General features: G+C 44.9%; 1 long non-coding RNA gene across 1 annotated transcript; it reads right to left on the minus strand.

Annotated features, from left to right (window-relative positions):
• Positions 1-6729: 6729 nt before the first annotated feature.
• On the minus strand, positions 6730-7364 carry LOC310668902. The gene is made up of 3 exons (XR_014506886.1): positions 7294-7364; positions 7007-7125; positions 6730-6832 (listed from the first exon to the last, which is right to left on the minus strand). It is a non-coding gene; the product is annotated as an uncharacterized lncRNA (long non-coding RNA).
• Positions 7365-11116: the final 3752 nt, after the last annotated feature.

Here is an 11116-nt window from a genome sequence, read left to right on the forward strand (position 1 = left end):
AAAAGGTTTACTTAACCCGTCTCTCAAATAACAGGATGGATTCTGGAGGAAACCAGCAGTCTACTTCCCCGAGCAATGGCGGTGCCCAACTGCCTGCCATGCCTTGTGTTCCCCAAGCGTTTGCTCAATTTTTCGCTGCTTTTGAAACCTTTTACAGGCAATGTAGACCGAGGGTTCTGGCTCTTCCAGCGCCGGAAGCATCGCAGGAATTTATACCCGATACCCTTCCTTGTAGCCAGCAGCAACCAGGCACCTCAGCTTCTACGTCGGCCGGGGCTCAACTGGAAAACACCGCAGCCGGATGCCCCCAAACACGCTCCCAGTCATCTAGTTCTAATAAGCCCACTTCGGGCACCAGTAAGGGTAAGGCACCTGCAAAAGGGGCCAATAGCAATTCCATTTCACAGGTTGTAGACATGCCTAGTATTTTTCAGGAGCAACCGCCTCAGCCCAGTTCAACAGAGGGCGGCTCGGGGTCCTGCTCTGAAGCAGAGCAACAGGAACCCCAGATCACCTCCTCCCCAGCTGCCAACATGAACTCGGCCAACAGCGAGGCGCAAGGAAGCAAGAGGAAATAAAAGAGGAAGCACATGTCAGCGAAGAACAAGAGAAGTAAGCAGTCGGATACAGTGGACGATTCAGGTACGTCCTCCTCTGATTCTGATAGCGACGTACCCATGGAGGAGTACTGGGGTTTTGGGGAGGACAGTTCTGGTTTGCTTTTATGGGTGCATGAAAGAAGAGCCAATTCACACCGTAAGACGTTCAATGGAACACTAGAATGGAAGGAGGGGGCATTGGTGGAAGATGTAAAGATTTCCACCAACTTATCCATGGATTTTATATTAGGGAACCATCTGTCCCAGAGGAGGAGGACTAAGATCCTCAATGGTGACTATGTGGATATATTCACCCTCCTCCCGCCTAATAAATTAACTGGGAAGGGGGAAAAGAAGCGGTCATTCGGTAAGCGTAGGTACAGGACACCTAGGGCCGAGCGCACCTTTGACAACTGGTTGGACGAGTTCCAGGTTTTTATGGGAGTGGTTTGCGCGGCTTATGCCAAGCGCGCTATGCATCTAGTCGCTTATATGGCCCATGTGAGGAGGGCTTATGCACTGGCTGGTGAGACGAGAATTTTCGTAGAAACGCTTCTCTCCTACCCTCCACCCGCTGGGACCTAAGGGACCCAAATTACTGGACTGAGGACGTTGGCCCTTACATAGAAAAGAAACATCAGGAACCGGTCAAGTCAGGTAAGACAGAAGCAAAACGGTGGCATCAGTGCTGGGAATACAACAAAGGGGTATGTTAATGGCCTTCCTGTAAGTATATCCACGAGTGTGAATGGTGCCTTGGGAACCACCCTGCCACGGCGTGCTTTAAGGGTAAGCAGCAGCCCTTTCGGGGTGGCAGGGGGTACTTCAATAACAATCCCAGAGGTGCCACCGGATCCTCTCATGCGGGACCCAGTAACCGTCAGTAACATCTCTCTTGGGCTGGCCTTCTCCCCTATTCGGCTCCATCCCCTCAAAACCCTACTAGACCTGTACCCTGATAGAAAAGCTGCAAAATACCTATGGGATGGGTTCTCCATGGGTTTGGACCATAAGAATTTGCTGAAGCCTTATCAATGGAAACCTCTTAGAAAGAATGAGAGTTAATCAAAGGTGACCCAGAAATTGTGCTCAGATAACGCCGGGGATCCCCAAAACCAGAAGTCTGTAAGGGAGATGCCTGAAATAGCCAGGAAAAAGATAAAGAAAGAAATCGAGGCAGGGAGGGTTGCAGGTCCCTTTAACAATCCCCCTATCGAGGGGCTGCACATATCCCCCCTGGGCAGCGTCCCAAAAAAGGCACCGGGTGAGTTTCGCATGATTCACAACCTCTCTTACCCAAGAGGTGGCTCTGTCAATGATGCGATACCACAGGAACTTTGTACTGTGAAATACGCCTCCTTTGACCAGGCAGTAAAAATGATCCACAGATTCGGGAAAGGGGCACTCCTTGCGAAATGCGACATTGAGTCAGCATTCCGCCTCCTGCCCGTGCATCCAAAAGACTTCCGTTGGTTGGGATTTAGGTTTGAGGGGGCGTATTTCATTGACAAAGCAATGCCGATGGGCTGCTCCGTCTCATGCTCAGCATTCGAGTCTTTCAGCACGTTTCTGGAGTGGGCCCTACGCTTCAGGACAGGGTCGGTCAGAGTATCACACTATTTGGATGACTTTATCCTGGTTGCAGATAATAGACAGCGAAGCTCGGCCCTTCTGGAGGCATTCACATCCCTGGCAGAAGAGCTCAGAGTACCATTGGCTTCTGACAAAACAGAGGGCCCTGCCACATCTCTGGTCTATCTGGGTATCGAATTAGACACAGTAGCGCAAACGTCCAGGCTTCCTATGGAGAAATTGGTTGCCCTTAAGGCATTGATACAACAGCTCCTGCCACTAAAAAAGGTGACCCTTAGGCAAATTCAATCGTTGTTGGGTCACCTAAATTTTGCATGTAAGGTGGTTTCGCCCGGCCTACCCTTCTGTGGCCGCCTTGCAAGATTGTCAGCGGGCCTTCGCACCCTGCAGCTCGAAGCAGGATTCCCCTCCTTCTAAGAGGGAGGTCCTCCGCTACCTAGTTCACCTGAAGGAGTTGGGCAGGGCAGCAAAGACACTTAATATTCAGTACGCTGCAATATCTTTTTTTTGTAAAGCCCTGTTTTCTACCGACCCCTGTGCTGATTTCGTGGTGCGTAAGGCCTTAGAGGGCTGGCGTAGACTCCAGCCCCCCAGTGATGACAGAAGGAGACCCATAACTTATGACATACTGACCCAGATTCACAAAAAGTTAAGAGCAATATGCCGGTCCAAATACGAAGCCCTCCTATTCTCTGCCACCTATTCCCTTGCCTTCTTCAGCGCATTGTGCATAGGTGAGGTAGTATGCGAGGGGGGCACAGACTCCAGCCAGAGGGGCATCCTCTCAAGCCACTTGACCTTATCTAACACTGACTTAATCATGCGAGTGCGAAGTTCAAAGACGGACCAGCGGGGTAGGGGGGCCCTCCTTCGCTTACTAGCAACTCAAAGGAGTGGATCTTGCCCGGTTAGGGATACTAGGCGTTTCCTTTATTTAAGACCCAACAACCCCGGCCCTTTCTTAATATACGCAGATGGCTCACTTTTGGCAAGGCACCAATTTACGTGCGCCATGCGCTTGGCAATTGCGGCTTGCGGGCTGCCTGCGGCAGAATTTGCGGCTCACTCCTTCCGAATTGGTGCCGCTACCACAGCAGTACACCTTGGGCTTTCGGCTGAGAGGATAAAGGATATGGGCCGGTGGAAGTCTGATGCCTACAAAGCCTATGTTAGGAAAAATCTATGACTAGCAACATCTTATCTGACCTCGGTTTATCTTTCCATTATCTTTCCATTTCCACAAGAGGGTTCGCATATGGTTGGTGGGCCACAGCATTGTGCATTGGGCAAAGAATCGGGCCATTAGTGCCGGCTTGGGGCAAAGCCTAAACTTACCTCCAAATGTTGAGGTGGCTTGGATTGCGCGGAGAGGGATGCGCTGGGCTGAATTCAAGCCAGCCATGATGGCTAGAGCCCTCTCTGAGGGCCCACCCAATGCCTTAGTTATCCAGTTGGGGGAGAACGATCTAGCATATCGTAAAGCTATAGACTTAAGATGGAACATCTTTGATGACTTTGCCAATTTAATGGCCGTCTATCCCAACATTACCATCTTGTGGTCCTCGCTGCTTGAAAGGCGGATATGGAGAGATAGTTTGTGCCTGGTCACAATCAATAGAGCAAGAAAAGTCTTGGCGCGTAGAGTGGTGGCTCTGGGAGGGTGTGTCATAGGCCACCCCGGCATCCAGTACAGCAATGAGGCCCTCTACAGAGTTGATGGCGTGCATCTCTCAGATGCTGGTAACGACATTTGGCTGTGGGACATCATAGCAGGGATTAGGGGTTGGTTACAGGTTTGAGGGTATTGGCGGCGAGCTTCGCTCGATTGGCGGTTAGGCATTGGCAGGGGTAATTGTTATGCAAATGAAGGGGGAAGGAAGTGCCATCACCTTCCCCCAAAGCGAAGGGTAGTCCGGTAAAGGACTCCGGGGGTGTTGCCCTGTCCGAAGCCTATGGAGGTGTGGGCCTAAGGCACGCCCCCAAGCGGTGACACCCGGGGGATCCTAGTTGGCGTACTTCAGCAGGACTCCCCCGGCTAGTGGTTAACCCTTCCCGGTCTCCATGCCGGGTAGTCGATAGGAACCAATGCCTAAAGGCCAATACCTCTCAATTCCTGTAATCAATAAAGTTGTGGCCTTTTATGCCCATTAACCTTAAATAATGTGTCCTGTGTCTTCATTTCACAAGGGGGGAGGGGACTTGGCACGCAAGTATTTTAGTGTCCAAGTGACAATGAGTTCTAAACTACTAGCCTGCTTATAGATAGTATTTAACTGCCAAATGTTTACTTAGAAGTCTCACTTTATTCATTGGAACCAACCTGTGCACAGAAGGGTGGGGGTGAGGTTTACCACTGGCAGTCTCACTATTGCAGCTGGATGCTAGAATGCAGTGTGGAGGGCCTGGCATGAAATTCCTTGATGCCTATGGATACCAGGCAAGTGCTTAAATAGAAGACTGATTTACCGTATTTTTCGCCCTATAGGACACACTTTCCCCCCTCCAAAAATGGGGCGAATGCAGGCTTTCGCTGAAGCATGGAGAGCGAGAGGGGTCGGTGCGCACCAACCCCTCTCGCTCTCCACGCTTCGGGAAGCTATCAGCAAGCCTGGGGAGCCCGCAGGAGTTCCCGCAGGGTTCCCTAGGCTGCGGATAGCAGAGTGCCCCACGCTTCGGGCAGACATCCGCGGCTGGGAAAAAAAAAATTTCCCCCTTTATTCCCCCCCCCCCAAAAAAAACCTAGGTGCGTCCTATGGGCCGGTGCGTCCTATAGGGCGAAAAATACGGTAACTATTTGGCCTCTGCATCAGGCTTCTTGTGAAAATGAAATGGTTTAAGAAAAACCATCACTCAAGTTGGTATCAAGATGGCATTTTGATCTGCTGCTCCTTCCTTCCCTGGAAACAAAAATAGCCTAGCTTGGAATCAGTCACATCCAGAACCTACTATTCTCCTGATGCTGGACACAGTCAGGGCATTTGATTGTTTAAACTTGCAAGATCACTTTACAATTCTATGTTCCTTTGGCATTAGTACATCCTGGGTTGATCCACTTTTTAATTTATGCTATGGGTCAGTGAACTAATTTTTGCTGAATGGGGAACACTCTCTGATGTTTCTCATTGGCTGGGGCACAAAGCAGAGCTTTTTGCCATGGCCATGGAACCCTTAACTAGAATTGTCTTTGTCATCTCAGACCATACAGTTAAATATACTACAAACTATGTAATGTCTCTGACTGTTTAGTATTTATGTAACATTCTGTCTTCCCTTGAATATAGGAGCAATTATTTACACTTTAAATCATTTAGGTGCTGGTATTGTTATTTACATTTGGCGGGAGGGTGGGCATCCAATTAGTTGTAAAGTGGGATAAAGTCAAATAATGCATTGTTATCATTGTATCAGAGATGATAAATATGTCTAATGCATGACTTTATATGTATGTATGTTTTCATATGTGAAATGAATCAAAATTAAATACAGGCAAGCCCCATTTTGTGTACATCAAAGAATGTGCAACCCATTTTTTGGACCTGGAAGAGGGAGGAGCAGGGCCAGGACGTAATGGACTTATGCATGCTCCGCCGACATGCACGAAGACCCGGAACACAATCCAGGGTTGCTTGTACAAAAAAAAAAAAAAAAAATGGTGCAATGAAATTAATGGATCTATGTTAGTCATGCCAATTTCAGTGGGTCTGAGTATGACTAACATTGGATATAGCCTATTACAGTCATACCTTGGAAGCTGAATGCCTAGGGAGTCTAACGTTTTGGATCCCCAACACCGCAAACCCGGCAGTTAGTGTTCCAGTTTTCAAATGTTCTTTGGAAGCCAAACGTCCAACGCAGCTTCCGATTGCGTGCAGGAAGCTCCTGTAGCCAATCGGAAGCCGTGCCTTGGTTGTCAAACATTTTCAGAAGTCGAACAGGCTTCCAGAACAGATTCCATTCAACAACCAAGGTATGACTGTTAGGATATTTCCGTTCCACCTTAAAAGGGAGCAGGCTTTGTGAGTCACAGAGTCTGCGTATTTCCTGTTCACAGGAAGTTTGTGTTGTGTCTTTGCTTTCGTTTCTCTCTCTGTGCCTGAACACTGAAGCAGGCAGTCATGTTTTTCTTTGTTCTGACCAACGCTGAATAAACTTGTAAATATGCTCTCCTGCGTGCATCTTTCACTGTGCATTATCTGCTGATAGAGCGTGCATCGGCTCTGGAATGTGGCAAGCTATTTCTGGAGCTCGTGTCGCTAATTGCTGATACTGAGTGTCTACGGGAGATCGATGGACATCCGGAGACGACGTGGAGTCATGATGGACTTTGTCTCCCTGGCAGTATCCCAACAATGACTGTACATTTTATTGTGTTCAGAATTTAGTATTTAGTAAAGTTCAGGTTTTTTTTAAAGGCCCCACTTTTCACATGGTGTCCTGTTGTGTGGTCAGAAACTACTCTTTATTGTTTGATTTGGGTTAATGTCAGAATAAAAGCGAGTTCCTTCAAAATAACACATTCCTTTTTATCTTACCAATTTCTCATATTGTAAGAAGCTGAAGAAGAAACCATAGAGAGCATTAATATTTTCCTTCTGATCAATGAAGTCAAATGTTACAATTATCCATTTTAGAATGAGCACCTATAGGGAGAAGACAGATATCAGTAAGTCAAAGCAAGACCAAGACAACAAACCCCTTCTGGAATATGGTCAGCATGTACAACATCTAGCTTAATCATCACCAGGATAACTAAGTCAGACGGGGAAATATCATTCTTCAGAACCAAGACATCATTACCATGCTTTCCAAGTTACCTGAAAGTCACTAGAACACTTGCGAGCACAGAGCCAAGACGCAGCTGAAAGAAGAGAATCCTCTGTTATTACGGAAATGGGAATCAGACTCTTCAGTCGCCTAGTGCTTATCACTGTGCCTGCAAGACATTGAAAGACACTGCTTAACATTCTTAACATCTTCACTATTGATAATTTCCCACAAGCTAGAAGCAGCCCAGGTTCTTGTTAATGGAGAAGGCAGAGCAATGCAGCTACTTTGACATACTTTACTGCCAAGGGGAAAGAGAAACATTTTTTTTCTTTACCAAGCTTGCCACTGAGTGCGATGTTCAGCAAGTTATGAATTTCTTCTGGTGCCAAGCCTCTCTCTTGTGCAATTTTTCCAGTCTTCAAAGGACCCTGCAAAGCTCTATTCTTTTGTGAGGCACTACCTTTAATTAGAAAAAAGTCAAAGTGTGCTTAAAATACATTCTAAAAACCATCCTCATGCATGATGGCCTGTCCAATGGCTTGCTTTACCATCAATTGGCAAGGGAGCCCCATTGAGATGCCATGGCATTTGGAAAACTCTGGAATTCTTGTTTAATTTGTCATCTGCTTTCTTGATGTTTGGTTCAGTGTGTAGGTGTAGTCCCAGCCAGCATTGCCAATGGGCAGGATGATGAGAATTGTAGTTAAGCAACATCTGGAGGACCAGAAGTTACCCTAACCTGTTTTGTTGGTTAGTGTGCTAAGATCTGTGCACACGCCCAATTCAGCTCATGGTACTTAACAAGGGGTTGTTTTAAACAAAACATTAGACTTCATACACTATTATGCTCCAATATACAAAACAGCCACTTCTCTATAGAAAGCTAAAGAAAATACAAACTTTGGTGTTTGTAGATGGTTGTAAAGGTTGCTGAAAGGTTTCTATTTCACTAGTTGGGAACAGCCTCTAGGTTATGCAGGGCCAAGGTTGATTTGTAACTGTTACTGTCTGCCTGCTTGCCATCATGCATATTTGTGAATCATGTCTGCCAAAATATATACACCTGCAATAGTTTCTGCTCACAAGGAAGCAGACCTTGCAAGAGTACACACTCCATGAAGTCCATATGTATAGAAACTAGATCACCCCGCTTGAGGGAAGAAAGGTGGGTTTTGCTCCCACTGCAATGTTGTAATCTAAATAAGCACATCTTCCTACAAGTGAATAGTAGCCACCTATCGGGGGGGAAATAAAGTGGTATGCTGAGAGAAATTGTCACGGTGGAGATCAAATCTGTTTTCAACAATCCTAACATCCAGAGAGAAACCAGATGGCAGCTTTTTTTTTTTTTTTTTACTGTGTCCACACAATTCAATGGAAGCCAACCCCTATTTGCATAGCCCTGCCCTTTGTTATGTTCCCTGTCACATAAGAGCATGAAGCAGCAGTGCCAATGGTTTTGGTCAGGTTAAGTAGAAGCATATTTGATTTTTGAATATGTTTTTAATTCTGTTAATTTCTCAATTTCCTCCTTTTCTATTGGTGTTAGATTTTTTGCTAATAATTTGGTTTTATTGATATTCAATTTAAATCCAGAAACCTTTCCATATTCTTGAATGATTTCCAGCACTTTAGTAAGACTTACTTTTGAATCCTCAGTTCTTATAATAAGATCGTCCGCAAACGCCCTCAGTTTATAACTACTACTCCCCAGCTTTATCCCTTTGATATTTTTTTTCTCTCTGATTTGTTTATTTAGATTTTCCATTGTTAAGATAAATATTAACAGGGAGAGCGGACATCCCTGTCTCGTCCCCTTGATAATTTCGCATTCCTGAGTTATATTCCCACTTATTATAATTTTAGCTTTTTGTTTGGTATATATCGCTTGAATACCTTTACAGTATTGATCTCCAAATTCCATCTGTTTCAACATACCCTTCATAAACTTCCAGGATACATTGTCAAAGGCTTTCTCCACGTCCACTGCCATTAAAACGTCTGGCTTATCTATTCTTAAATCCAGGTATTCCAGCAGATTTATAATATTTCTTGTATTGCTCTGAATCTGTCTACTGGGGAGAAAGCCTGCTTGATCACTATGGATAATCTTCTGGAGGATTTTTTTTGTTCTTTCAGTTAAAATATACACGTATAATTTATAATCATTATTCAGGAGCGATATGGGTCTAAAGTTAATTATTGCTTGCTGATCTGTTCCCTGTTTCAGAATTAGCATAATAAATCTTTCTTTCCATGACTCGGGCATCTCGCCTTCTTTCAGAATGTTATTCATAATATTTTTGAGAGGTTCAGAGAGAACATCCTCTAATTTTTTATAATAAATGGCTGGGAGGCCATCTGGCCCTGGTGTCTTTCCAGACTTAGATTCCTTAATGGCCCTTTGGATTTCAAAAAGTGTGATGAGTGAGTTCCGGACTTCTCGTTGTTCATTAGTTAATTTTGGTAAGTTGTTTTGGTCTAGATATTCTTTTACCTCTTCTGTTGTTTCTCTTCCTTCTTTGTAGAGTTCTTTATAAAATTCCGCAAATCTTTTTTTCAATTTCCTTAGGGTTACTTATTATTTTGTCCCCAATTTTGATTTTATTAATTATCCTTTCACATTCTCTTTTCTTTAGCTGCCAAGCCAGTAATTTGCCTGGCTGGTTAGCAAACTCGAAATTTCTCTGTTTCATTATTCTTAATGAAGTATGCAGCCTCCCTTGTTACCCCAAGGGAATGGGGAACACTGTCTCACCTGCGGTTGCCATAAATCACCCCCGAGTTCGAAAGAAGGGGGGGGGCTTCCGGGTTGGGGGTTGGCACAGCTGGATAATGGTGGATTTCCTCTGTCTCGGAGGAGACCGCTCTCTGAAAAGAAGGCTCTGACCGCCACGGCTAGGCGGAGACCCGCAAAAAACCACGGTCGGAGGAAGACCGTGGGCTTGGGATTCGGCTTGTGCCTTAAAAAAAAAAACGAAAGAAGGGGGTGAGGGCACAAGGCGCACAGCACTCGTGTGGGACGGCTCTCCCGGACGCTGTCTCTGATCGCGCGGCCTGGTTGCAGCAGCTCAAAATAAACAATTAGAGAGAAGCAAATGCACATATTTCGAGTGAAGAATGGGAGTTAAGACTGCTAATTGATGGAAAGGATTTGCTGATTTAATTATTAACTGGAATACAAAAATGGGAGGTGTGAGGAGGTCGAGGAAATAAGTCAATGAAAGATAAGGTTAAAGATCGAAGGAGTTTTTCTTTTTCTTTTTGTTTTTAATTGTGTTGGGGTTTTTTGTGTTTTGATGTATTTGATGTATTGTGATTTTGTTTTTGTTCTTTATTATGTAATTTTGTATCTTTCTATCTTTCTTTTTTTTTCTTACCTCCACTCTTTTCTCTCTTTCCCTCTTTTTTCTCTTTTCTATGTAACTCTTAAAAGTTCAATAAATATTACTTTAAAAAATAAAATAAAATAAGACTGCTAATTGAAGTGACCTCTGTGAAGTGGAGCGACGGGCTGGATTTAACAGGAAAATATATCAAGAAGAAGACACATCAAAGGGTCAGTATGTTGGAACGGGACGGAATGGAGGGGGGGGACTTTTCTTTTTTTATCTTATGTGATTACCTAACAATCCCCTTCCCCCCAGGAAAAATCATTGCAATTACTGATTATAAGCGGGATGATTAACAACTGTGTGGAAATGAATTACTAATCAAAGACATGGCTGGTGGAATATTAGGAAAGGAATGAAAGGCCTTTGGAATGACGCAGTTATAAAAAGAGACTCGTTAGGAAGCAGGCCTGGTGGCAGGATTTACGATCGAGGGGGAGGAGACCACGGCTTTGTTATTATATCGGACTGTGAGTTTGACCTGGCAGAACCCCCTAAGAAGTTTGAGGAGAGAGTGACAGGCCTGCGAGGATTAATGGGCAGACTTTAAGAATGCTTTGTATGGAAGTGTTGAAATGACGTCTGTCTGTTTGAATATGGCTCTTGGAGGAATGGAAAATCCACACAGGATATAACGACGTTTGTTTTTAAACCGCTTGTGGAGACTATCAGAGGTCACAAAGAAAGGAATATACGATAACAACAAGAAGATGAAGAATACAATAAAAAGAAGATTGGACAGAACTGTGAATACTATTTGGACAG

The sequence above is a fragment of the Podarcis tiliguerta genome (genome assembly GCF_965153285.1).
Source record: "Podarcis tiliguerta genome assembly, chromosome: W".
Lineage (NCBI taxonomy): Eukaryota > Metazoa > Chordata > Lepidosauria > Squamata > Lacertidae > Podarcis > Podarcis tiliguerta.